Source organism: Rutidosis leptorrhynchoides, chromosome 11 (genome assembly GCF_046630445.1).
Source record: "Rutidosis leptorrhynchoides isolate AG116_Rl617_1_P2 chromosome 11, CSIRO_AGI_Rlap_v1, whole genome shotgun sequence".
In the NCBI taxonomy this organism is placed as follows: domain Eukaryota; kingdom Viridiplantae; phylum Streptophyta; class Magnoliopsida; order Asterales; family Asteraceae; genus Rutidosis; species Rutidosis leptorrhynchoides.
The window spans coordinates 191,180,620-191,193,074 of record NC_092343.1 but is presented as its reverse complement, the minus strand read 5'-3'; positions in this window follow the sequence as shown (position 1 = coordinate 191,193,074).

Sequence of the window (12,455 nt, the reverse complement as noted above, 5' to 3'; positions counted from 1 at the left end):
TTAAGCATGGAAAACAAGTGTAATCAAGCAAAACAGATTCGAAACAATTCAAATATCATTACAGAAACTCAACCATACAGATCTGGAAAAGAACCAGGAACTGCACAGAATGAAGCTCGAAGCTGGCGGCTTCCTTCCCACTAAGCCGGCGGCTTGAGGGTGAGGCTGGCGGCTTCATCTGATTCCCAAATGAAGTTCAGTTTTCGTCCACGTAACCACTACGAACGTTTAGTTCATAGCAGAAAATGAACAGAAACGAATACAGAAAATAAAATAAGTAAAACAATAAAATAAGGATAGAATCATACCTTAAAAAGAAGGTAGATGTAAAATAACTTGAATTAAAACTTGAATCTTGATTACGATAAGTAAATCTAACCTAGGGGTTTAGAGAAAACCCCTAAAAATGACCTAATGGAATTATTAAATTTTGAAAAACTAATTACATATTAAAACTGAGACCAGAGGCCGAAATTTATAGTATTTTGAGACGGTGTCCAAGCCGTCGACTTAAGAGGGAAGCCGGTGGCTTGTCTTGGGTCGGTGACTCCTTTTGCAAGTTAAACTTAATTCGCAAGCTAAAATCTATTAACCGCCATACTCAAGAAGGCGGCTTCAGGCAAGGCCGGCGGCTTTAGAGATCCACCAAATCTTGTTGATTTTGTTTCCATTCTTACTTGAACTTGGTCGATAAGTTGCGAAACCGTGTCAACCAGGCCGACGGCTTCAGTAGGAAGCCGGCGGCTTCCTTTGCCTTTTGCTTGATCAACAAGTTCTTTCAATTTTACGAAGATTCTGGAACATTCTGACATATGTAACTCCAAGCCGGAGACTTCATATAAACCATGCCGGCGGCTTCATGTAGCCGTTCTGCAATTTTCTTTGTTTTTGATCCTGTTTGATACATAACTTTGATACAATCATTAGAAATACCTTTTTCCCATTTTTACCCATTTTAGTGTGTTTTGGCATTAAAATGACTTAAAAATACTAAGATAATAACTCCTCAAAATGTTATCAAAAAACTGTATAATTTAGGAGTTATCAATATCCCAGTTTCATTCTTACAAATTTGTGTTCTTGAATTCCATGTGACGACCCGGAAATTTTCGACCAAATTTAAACTTAATCTTTATATGATTTCGACAAGATAAGCAAAGTCTATAATGGTGAGTCTCAAAAATTTTGGAACTATGTTACCCTTCGACCATTCCCGACGATTCACGAACAATTATGTGTAAATGAATATGTAAATATAAATGAATTCTATACATAGGAAATATTATAAATATTGTATTGTATAGATAATTAATAAAAATTAAAGATTCAACAAATTATATAATCGGTGGATATAATATAATACTGGAAATATATTAAACTTAATTACAAGTTTGAATATAATTATTATATTAATATTATTAGCATTACTAGTATTAGTAATAAGTAGTAGTAATATTTATATTATGAATATGATTGTTATTATTATTAATGGTATATATACTGTAATGTATAAATATTAAATATTAAATAATAGATATATGTTATTTTATATATATATATATATATATATATATATATATATATATATTATAACTATTAAATATAACATAATTAATAAATTATAATATTAAATGTAATTACAAGTTAAAAATATAACTATTATATTAATAATGTTATTATTACTTTTATCAAAATAAATATTAATATTAATATTAAAATGTATTATGAATCTTATTATTTTGATATTATTTAATACATGAAATTTGTTATATTAATGTTATTATTATCATTATTATTAAAAAATAATACAATTTATCATTAATATCATAAATAATAACATTTTTAATATAGTTATTAATAATCATTATGATCATTATTGGTAATATTATTATTAATTATATAATAATTATTATTATTAATATTATTATTATTAATATATATATATTTTAATTATTAACGATTATTAAAGGAAACATATATTAACTAATCTGTTATCAAATCTGCATAAAATTTTATTTATTTATTTTCTTTTTACTATGTTGACTTTAGTATCTTTCAGTTGCACGTTACCATCAAGCATTATTCCTGTCCTTGATGCCTGATTCGACACCCACAGTCTCTATATGATTCACCAATTCAGTTGAGTAAATTCAGTGACTTCAATTTATTTTCACTCTTAAAACACCATTACAGCAAACAATATTTAATTAAGGCAGTCAAATTAACCAGAATTTTTATTAAATAAGTCGACTGCCCTGTTGTTCTTTACTTTTTGATCATAAATCAAATTCGAATAAATTGTCAAAATGTATTAAATCAGATAAGTTAGGAATCATGTCTTTAATCTATCTGCAAAGTTTCAACCACCAATTTAAACTATCGAATCCTAATTTCGAAGTCAAAGTTAAGTTTTCAAAAGTCAAAACTTTTGTTCATCGCAAAATTCTTAATTGTTTTGATGTTTCTGTTATAATTAATGATCTCAAAAGTTTCTATCAACGTTTTACTACATATTTCATGAAGGTTTTTAGGCCTCAAAATAGCTCTATGTTAAAAATCGAATTGGGTGTTCTTCATTAATTTTTTCGTTCTTTCAGCGACTGCTGCAGTCCATTTTTTTCTATTTTCTGGTCACGAAATTAATCCTATCACTTTCAATTATCTTTCGGTTTCACATAACGGCCTCAATCAAACATCCTGTTATGATTATCAATTTTTTTTTTTTTAAAAACGAATTGAAATTTTGTTGAAGAAGGAAGAAGATATAGGAAATAATAGGAACGGGATAAATAAAAATTGATCAGCGAGTATTGGTAGGAAAACATAAACAGAGCCATGGTTAAGAGTGTTGTTGGGTGAGCGAGAGGTCTCGGGTTCGAGCCAGACTAGTGGCATTTTTTTTTTAAAACCGAGCATTTTGAGGTAGTTCTATATATTTTTTAAATTCATTATTATTATTATTATTATTATTATTATTATTATTATTATTATTATTATTATTATTATTATTATTATTATTATTATTAATATTAATTATTGTTATTATTACTAGCTATTATTATGATTATTACTAAGCTAAGTATTGATTATCATTTATTGTTATTATGATTATAATTACAAATATGATTACAAATATTATTAATGTTATAACTAATATTATTATCATCGTTTAAATATATAACTTTATCATTTTATTACTAGTGTAAGTATTAGTAGTATTGTTACGATTATGAGTATTATTATTGTTATTAGTATTAAGAGTATCACAAGTATTATTAATATTATTAATATCACTAATATTATTATTAGTAAAAGTATTATTGCTGTAGAAATTATGGTTATTATTATTATTACTATTAATAATATTATTACTAGTATTATAACTATTATTAGTATTATAATTATCATTATAAGTACCATAGTCATTACTATGATTATTATCGTTATAAGTATTATTATTTATATTATCATGAGTATTACTAATACGTAATTACTAAAATCATTATTATAAGTATCATTAATCGATAAATTAATATTTTACAGTTATTATTATAAATATCATTATTAATATCATTAATATAATTATTAACAATAATACCTTATTTAGTAATATTAAGTATTAAGATTATTATCATTTTTATCCATATTAAGATAATCGTAGTATTACTAAAATTACTATTTTTAACAAACAAATGATATATACATATATAAAAATACATTTAATACATATAACATAATAACATTACTAGTTTTATATACAAAATGAATATATGAGAAGTATAAATACATTAATATAAAAATGATATAATTAGTAAATTATATATATACATAAACTTATTCAATTACGATTATGTGTATTAATATATATACAAATGATATAGGTTCGTGAATTTGAGGCCAACCTTGCATTGTTCAGTATCGTCATATGTATTTTTACTACAAAATACAGTATTGTGAGTTCATTTGATTCCCTTTTACTCTTTACATTTTTGGGACTGAGAATACATGCGCTACTTTTACAACTGCTTTATTAAATGCTTTTGAAATACATTTTGAACTGCGAATACATGAAATGCTTTTATAAATGTTTGACGAGATAGACACAAGAAAAACATTCCTCAAATGAATTATGTGGACGTGATAATTGCCACCATTGAATTATGTGGACGTGATAATTTCCACAATTGATATGAATATTTTTTCCCTGATTATTATTGTTTGGTAACCTAAGAATTAGGGAACATCACTAATTTTGAGAATTAGTGCACGCCTAATTGAAGCGAATCCTAAAGGTAGCTACCGGGTCTAACACCCCCACCCAGAATGTTCACTAGAGGCTAGTGGGCGTGGTGTTTAGTACTTCAAAGTTTATATGATTATTATACAGACGAGATGTTCTGTTTTGGGGATATTATTATGCGCATTATATGTTAAGGTCGGTTACCAAGCCAAGCTATGAAAGCAATGAAAAGTGGATGTTATGTATCGAGAGAATGATTTTATACACAGGTCATGTGTATGTTATTTTTGTGCACAAGATATTGAAGGAATTTAACAAGTTCATAAAACAACATGTTCTTTAAGTTTACATGTATTAAAAACCATTTTATGATAGTTAATATAAGCGGAAGCATGATAATGAGTACATGTATGTGTTCAACCATTTGGTTAAATTCCTTGTGAATATCAAGTCTTGAAACATATGCTTACAAATAAAAGGGAAGATGAGAAATGTACCTCCTCAAGCTTGTTGAGGGTTGTTTACAAGGTTGCAAGATGATGAAGAAGATGATGTAGAATGAGCTTCTAACTTGAAGCCTCAAGTGTGTAATACCCCAAGCCTTTAATTACCAAACCTTTGCACTTTAGTTAGGACTTATTAGCACTTGATTAGAGCTTGCAAAAACTAAATAATGAACTCCTTTTGGACCCAATTAGGCCACGGCAACAGCAGCCAGGAAAAAAAATTATGCAGTTTTTTTTTGCTCTCTTTTGATGTGTATTTGCAAGTGTCTTGTTTCAAAATGGTCAAGGCTTGCATGTATATGGAAAAGGGACATGTAATTGACCAAGAAGGAATCTCTAGCACACTTGCTTCCAACTCCAATGCCACTACCCCTTTGTTTATAAAAGGTTTATTTTATAAAATTTAGATTTTATAAAATTTATTTTTATAAAACTTCCATATTTATTTATGTACATTTTATTATATAAAACCCATTTATATAAAATGTAACATAAATTTATTAATTATTTAACCTATAAATAATTAAATCTATATTATATAAATTATTCTATAATTTATATATATATATACATGTACACATCAAGTAGATTTCAGAAAACCGTTTTTCTTAAAGTTCAAGTGCAGCGTATCTAATCAATGATCCAATCGCTAAGATTAAATACGAATAAGGTTTCGGTAAGCTTGTTATTGGGTATGACCCGACTTGGATCAAAACATATTAGCCACGTTAATTTAATATGTCTCTCGGGCATACGAAATACCTTCAATCTCCCACTTGCACGAGAAACATAAGAAATTAATGCAAGTGATGGATACCACCTAACGACCGTCCATCACCCCCAATATGTTATGACTTTGTGCCATTCAATAACATCATCCCTTTCGAGTTCCCATCTCAAATATGAATAGGTGAATCTTTTCATTACATCCTTTCGTCTTACATGTCATGTTAAATCCAAGAGATACAGAGTGATCACTCTCTTTTAGATTTAACTTTATCAGGCCTTAGACATCTGACTCTCAACGAATAAGAGGGACAAATTCCATCTTGACTACATACGTCCTAAATATGTACCTTGCATTATACCTGAGCTCTTCCTTGTGAACTACCATATTTCAGAATAGCGAAGGAAAGAATCAAGGCACAATACTTGGTAAATATCCGAACCCAATATGTATCTCAGGTCAGAGGATACAATGATATTCGCCTTTACTCAAGATTACAAGTGATCAACCACAAAGGCTCTATTTAGTAAGTCTTGAGAGCGGGTCTTCCAATATTTGTGTCCCACAAATATCTATGAACCTTGGTTGCAACCTTGCCCCACATTCATCCCGTGAATATATACCAATCCAAGTTCATAATAGTCTAAACCTCACACTTGTTCCCACAACTGTGATCGACTACGGAATTTAGAATAATTACTTATTCATGGATAAAATATGCAAAATAGGAACATAACTCAAAATAAATTAATACCATAATTATATTAATGAGTTTGAACAATTTCGTTCCGTTACAATACTTAAAACAGATCATGACCAATCACTAGAATATCGAAGCCCTAATGCACAAACATGTCCTGCATGTTTTGATCCATGTAAGAGCTTTGTGAGAGGATCCGCTATATTAAGATCTGTGTGAACTTTGCGAATACATATCTTTCCCTTTTCAACTTCATCCCTTATGTAGTTGAATCTCCGCTCAATGTGACGGGTCTTTTGGTGAGCACGAGGTTCCTTGATTTGAGCAATCGCACCCTCGTTGTCACAAAAGATCTCAAGAGGGTCCTGAATGGAAGGGACTACTCCTAAGTCGTCGATGAATTTCTTCATCCATGCAGCTTCCTGAGCTGCCAATGAGGCGGCAATGTACTCCGACTCTGTAGTGGATAATGCAACAACATCCTGTTTTGAACTCTTCCAAGAGACCGCACCTCCATTTAACGTGAAGACATAACCGGACTGTGACCGAGAATCATCTCGATCAGTTTGGAAACTCGCATCCACGTAACCTTTTACAGCGAGTTCCTCCTCACCAGACACATATATTAGAAACATATCCTTAGTCCTCCTAAGGTATTTCAATATACTTTTGACAGCAATCCAATGACTGTTTCCTGGGTTATTCTGGTATCTACTTGTCAAGCTAAGAGCGCATGACACATCCGGTCTAGTGCATATCATTGCATACAAGATTGACCCAATAGCAGACGCATATCGGACTTTCTTCATTCTCTCTTGTTCATCTTTCGTGGTGGGGTACTGAGATGAACTAAGGAGTGTTCCTCTTTGAATAGGTACCAAACCTTTCTTAGAGTTCTCCATTTTGAACCTTTTCAAGATCTTTTCAATGTATGCACTTTGATTCAAACCTATCAGTTTCTTGTATCTATCCCTGTAGATCCCAATCCCCAAAACGTATTGTGCTTCTCCAAGATCCTTAATGGAGAAGCATTTACTTAGCCAAGTTTTAACTCTTTGCATTGCCGGAATATCATTTCCAAATAACAATATATCATCTACGTATAGTACAAGGAACATGATAGTGCTCCCACTAGCTTTCTTATATACACAAGCTTCATCACCATTTTTAATGAAGCCAAATTTCTTGGCTTCCTCATTAAAACGATGATTCCACATTCTAGATGCTTGTTTCAATCCGTAGATTGACTTCTTTAACTTGCATACCCTTTTAGGATATTTCGGATCAACAAAACCTTCAGGCTGAACCATATAGACATCTTCCATAAGATATCCATTTAGGAAAGCGGTCTTGACATCCATTTGCCATATTTCATAATCATAATGAGCAGCAATGACAAGCAATATCCTAATAGACTTTAGCATTGCCACAGGCGAAAAAGTTTCATCATAGTCAACCCCTTGAGTTTGAGTGAAACCTTTTGCTACAAGTCTAGCTTTATATGTATCCAAGTTTCCATGTATGTCGGTTTTCATTTTGAAAAGCCATTTACAATCAACTAGCCTTGAGCCAGTAGGTTGTACAACCAGTTCTCAAACTTGGTTGTCATACATGGATTGCATCTCAGCGTTCATGGCTTCCTGCCATTTATCCTTATCAATCTTTGATAAAGCATCTTGGTAGTTTGTTGGTTCATCCAAATCAACCAAGTAGCAACCATCCATGAAAAACCCATATCTCTCAGGAGGATTACTAATCCTACTAGATTTGCGAACATCTTGTGTATTTTGATCATCCATCTGATCACTCTCAACATTTTCATGTTGAGTGCTAGTGTTAGCCAATTGTGTATCATCTACTTGATCTTGAACCTCTTCAAGATCCACCTTCCTTTCACTATTTCCTTCCATTAGGAACTTAGTTTTAAGGAATTCAGCCTTTCGAGCAACAAATACATTTTGCTCGGTTGGATCATAGAAATAGTATCCCATATCATCCTTGGGATATCCTATGAAGATACACTTCGTGGATCGAGCATTCAACTTATTAGGGACGTAACGCTTAGAATAAGCTTCACATCCCCATACCTTTAAGTATGATAGAGATGGAAGTTTTCCAAACCACATCTCATGAGGTGTTCGTTCCACTTTCTTGGTTGGGGCCATATTTAAAATACGAGCCGTAGAGCATAGACAATAACCCCAAAATGATAGAGGTAACGAGCTTCTAGCCATCATAGATCGAACCATATCCATTAGGGTTCGGTTCCTCCTTTCGGAAACTCCGTTAAGTTGTGGTGTCCCGGGTGGAGTAAGTTGCGAGATAATCCCACAACTTCTAAGATGATCTTGGAAAGCATCACTTAGGTATTCACCTCCTCTATCGGTACGAAGTACCTTGATTGTCTTATTGAGTTGATTTTGTACTTCGTTTTGATATTCCTTGAATGCCTGAAAAGTTTCGTCCTTATATCTTAATAAGTAGACATATCCGAAATGACTGAAGTCATCAATGAAAGTAACGAAGTATCTTTCACCATTCCTTGTTATGGGCTTAAAGGGTCCACATACATCCGAGTGTATTAATCCCAATAAGTCCTTAGCCCTTTCATAGGTCCCTTTGAAAGGTGCTTTAGTCATTTTGCCTTGTAAGCAAGACTCACATACATCAAACGAGTCTAGTTCATTTGATTTCAAAAGTCCATTCTTTTGAAGTGTATGCATTTGGTTCTTGTTTATGTGACCAAGGCGACAATGCCATAAGTAGGAATCACTCAAATCCCTTTTGAGTTTCTTGGTGTTCGTATGGAACATTGAGCTACTGCTAGAAGTGTCATTATGAACCAATTCATAAATACCATTCGAAGGCGAAGCCTTAAAATAGAACACATTATCTAAAGAAACATGGATATCATCATTAATGAAATTAAGATTAAAACCATATTGTTTCAAACGGGATACAGAAATAATGTTTCGAGATAAATCGGGTGCATACAAAACATTTTTCAAAATAAGCTCCAAACCACTTGGTAGCTTTAAAACAAAGTCTCCTTGAGCTTTCACTTGCACCCTTGCTCCATTTCCCATGAAGAGACTTGTCGTTCCCGCTTCTCGATCACTTCTTTTGAACCCCTGCAAAGAATTGCAAATATGAGTTCCACATCTTGTGTCTAATACCCATGTATTAGAAGAAGTAATACTAAGCTCAATGTATACCATATATACATTACCTGAGGTTTGCCCTGCATCCCTCTTTTCCTTCAACTCCTTAAGGTAGACCAGGCAGTTTCGTTTCCAGTGACCCATTTCACCGCAACCGAAGCACGGATCTTCCTTGGGGTTAGCTTTACCGGTAACCTTTTGCTTCTTATTGTTGGTTGGGGTAACCATCTTCCCTTTTCCCTTGCCCTTGCCTTGGTGGGCGGGTCCTTTCCTCTTAGCCGCCTTTGGCTTAGAAGTGTTATGGTTTTTGGACCCGCCTTCATTGATCGTAAACACGGGTGAAGCCCTTTTTCCCATGCTTGCTTCTGCCGTCTTAAGCATGGCATGTAATTCGCCAATGCTTTTATCCCAACCATTCATGTTATAGTTTAACACGAATGTGTCAAACCTCTTTGACAATGAGTTAAGGATAAGGTCTGTGGCTAATTCATTAGACACGTTGCAATTTAGATGGTTTGCTCGATCAATGAGGCTTTTCATCTTAAGGACATAAGATGAAACGGATTGGGTGTCGTCCATCCGACATGCATGAAGCGCTCGGACCGTTTCAAAGCGCTCGACACGAGCTTGTTGAAGGAACATCTCCTTCAATTGTGTGATCATGTCATATGCACTATGATGCTCGAAATCCTTTTGGAGTTCGGGTATCATAGTCCCAAGCATGAGGCAAGAAACTTGCAACGAATCGGTGCAATATTTCTCCCAATAAGCCATGGCTTCCGTATCATCCTCGTCCGGTTGATCGGGAATGGGGTCTTCCAACACATACGCCCTGTCCTCAAGTTTGAGGACTATTCTTAGATTGCGGAACCAATCCATGAAGTTTGTATGGTTGAGTTTTTCCTTTTCGAGGATTGACCTCAACGATAGGTTGTTAAAGTTGATAGGTGCGTTTGGAATGTTGTTGTTGTTATTGGCGGCCATCTACAAAATTTAACAAAGTTATTTAAGTATTAATTTTAATTTAACAATCAATACCCTTTAAATCCAATTGATATTTATTAAATTTTAGAATCCAACGGTAAACCAAATTTCGGTTAGGTGACCTTTATCCCGTCATTTGATTTAGCTAGGTAGTCATTATATGACAATTGCAATCCTTTTGCAACTTCTAAGTTATGGGATCATGCAATCCTTTTGCATGGCATATTATCCCATCAACGCCTATTTGTTCATCATGCTTCGGTGACCCTAAGTTCATGATTCCCAAATCAAGTCGTCCTACTTGTGCTAACGTGTAAATTCAACATACTAGTGGTTAGGTGACCTTTATCCCACAAGTGTGCGAAATTCACCTCAATTATATTAGTTTGCTCATAATGGTTAGGTGACCTTTATCCCATTAAGAGTTCCCTAATATTTTTAAGTGTTTGCACAAAAGGATGGCATTTAACTTGCTTGTCTTGTTGTTAAAGGGATTTTAAGTTTTCATTATTTCTAGTTTGAGAAAACTTTTATGCCATACACCAACATGCATTTAGTGTATGGTATTTATGAAAATCCATTTACATGTCATGTAATTTGCCAATTACTTGATATAAACCATTTTATATATATGTGATCCTTTTCTTGTTCTTAATAACCATTTATTAAGTTCTTTAGTTTCTTTTAATTTAACCAATTAAATTGTCGTTTTGCATGTCATTAATATGTCTAATTTAACCAATTAAATTGTCATTTTGCTTGTTGTTATCTTGTAATTAATTGTATCAACCAAACATACAAACACAATAAACATACAAACAACCACACATGCAAAACAAGTTTGTTCACAATCTAGCCATTTTGGTGGACATTTGTTTAGCCGAAAACAAATGTCACCGGGTAAGGGGTAAAATACAAAGTAGGAGATTTCAAATCTCCCACTTAACCTTGCATCCATATGCTCCTTGTGTTCTTCAAGTCTTCATCATCTTGTATCTTCATTTTACAAAATATGTATCCTAATACATTTTTATCTAGAAAATGAAAATACAACCTATTCTATTTTACATACCAAATGTAAAACAAATTACATAGCCAAAATAAATATTACATGCCATATGAATGAATAATATTACAAGCCATATGAATCATACAATTCATTCAAACATTCAACAAAACACAAGGTCAAGGCTATGATTGTGAACATAATTTAACAACAAATATGAACCAAATGGCAACTCCAAAACTACCATTTGGACCCTCCCAAAATCGGCCATAAAAGGGTACCCACCCAAAACCCAAAATTTTTGCATTCCATTTTCATGCATGTACTTAGAATGCAAGTATAGTGGGTTTAAAGACCATATATAGGAAGCATATTTCATAGACTTCAGCTCTAGATACCATTGAAGGAATTTAACAAGTTCATAAAACAACATGTTCTTTAAGTTTACATGTATTAAAAACCATTTTATGATAGTTAATATAAGCGGAAGCATGATAATGAGTACATGTATGTGTTCAACCATTTGGTTAAATTCCTTGTGAATATCAAGTCTTGAAACATATGCTTACAAATAAAAGGGAAGATGAGAAATGTACCTCCTCAAGCTTGTTGAGGGTTGTTTACAAGGTTGCAAGATGATGAAGAAGATGATGTAGAATGAGCTTCTAACTTGAAGCCTCAAGTGTGTAATACCCCAAGCCTTTAATTACCAAACCTTTGCACTTTAGTTAGGACTTATTAGCACTTGATTAGAGCTTGCAAAAACTAAATAATGAACTCCTTTTGGACCCAATTAGGCCACGGCAACAGCAGCCAGGAAAAAAAATTATGCAGTTTTTTTTTGCTCTCTTTTGATGTGTATTTGCAAGTGTCTTGTTTCAAAATGGTCAAGGCTTGCATGTATATGGAAAAGGGACATGTAATTGACCAAGAAGGAATCTCTAGCACACTTGCTTCCAACTCAAATGCCACTACCCCTTTGTTTATAAAAGGTTTATTTTATAAAATTTAGATTTTATAAAATTTATTTTTATAAAACTTCCATATTTATTTATGTACATTTTATTATATAAAACCCATTTATATAAAATGTAACATAAATTTATTAATTATTTAACCTATAAATAATTA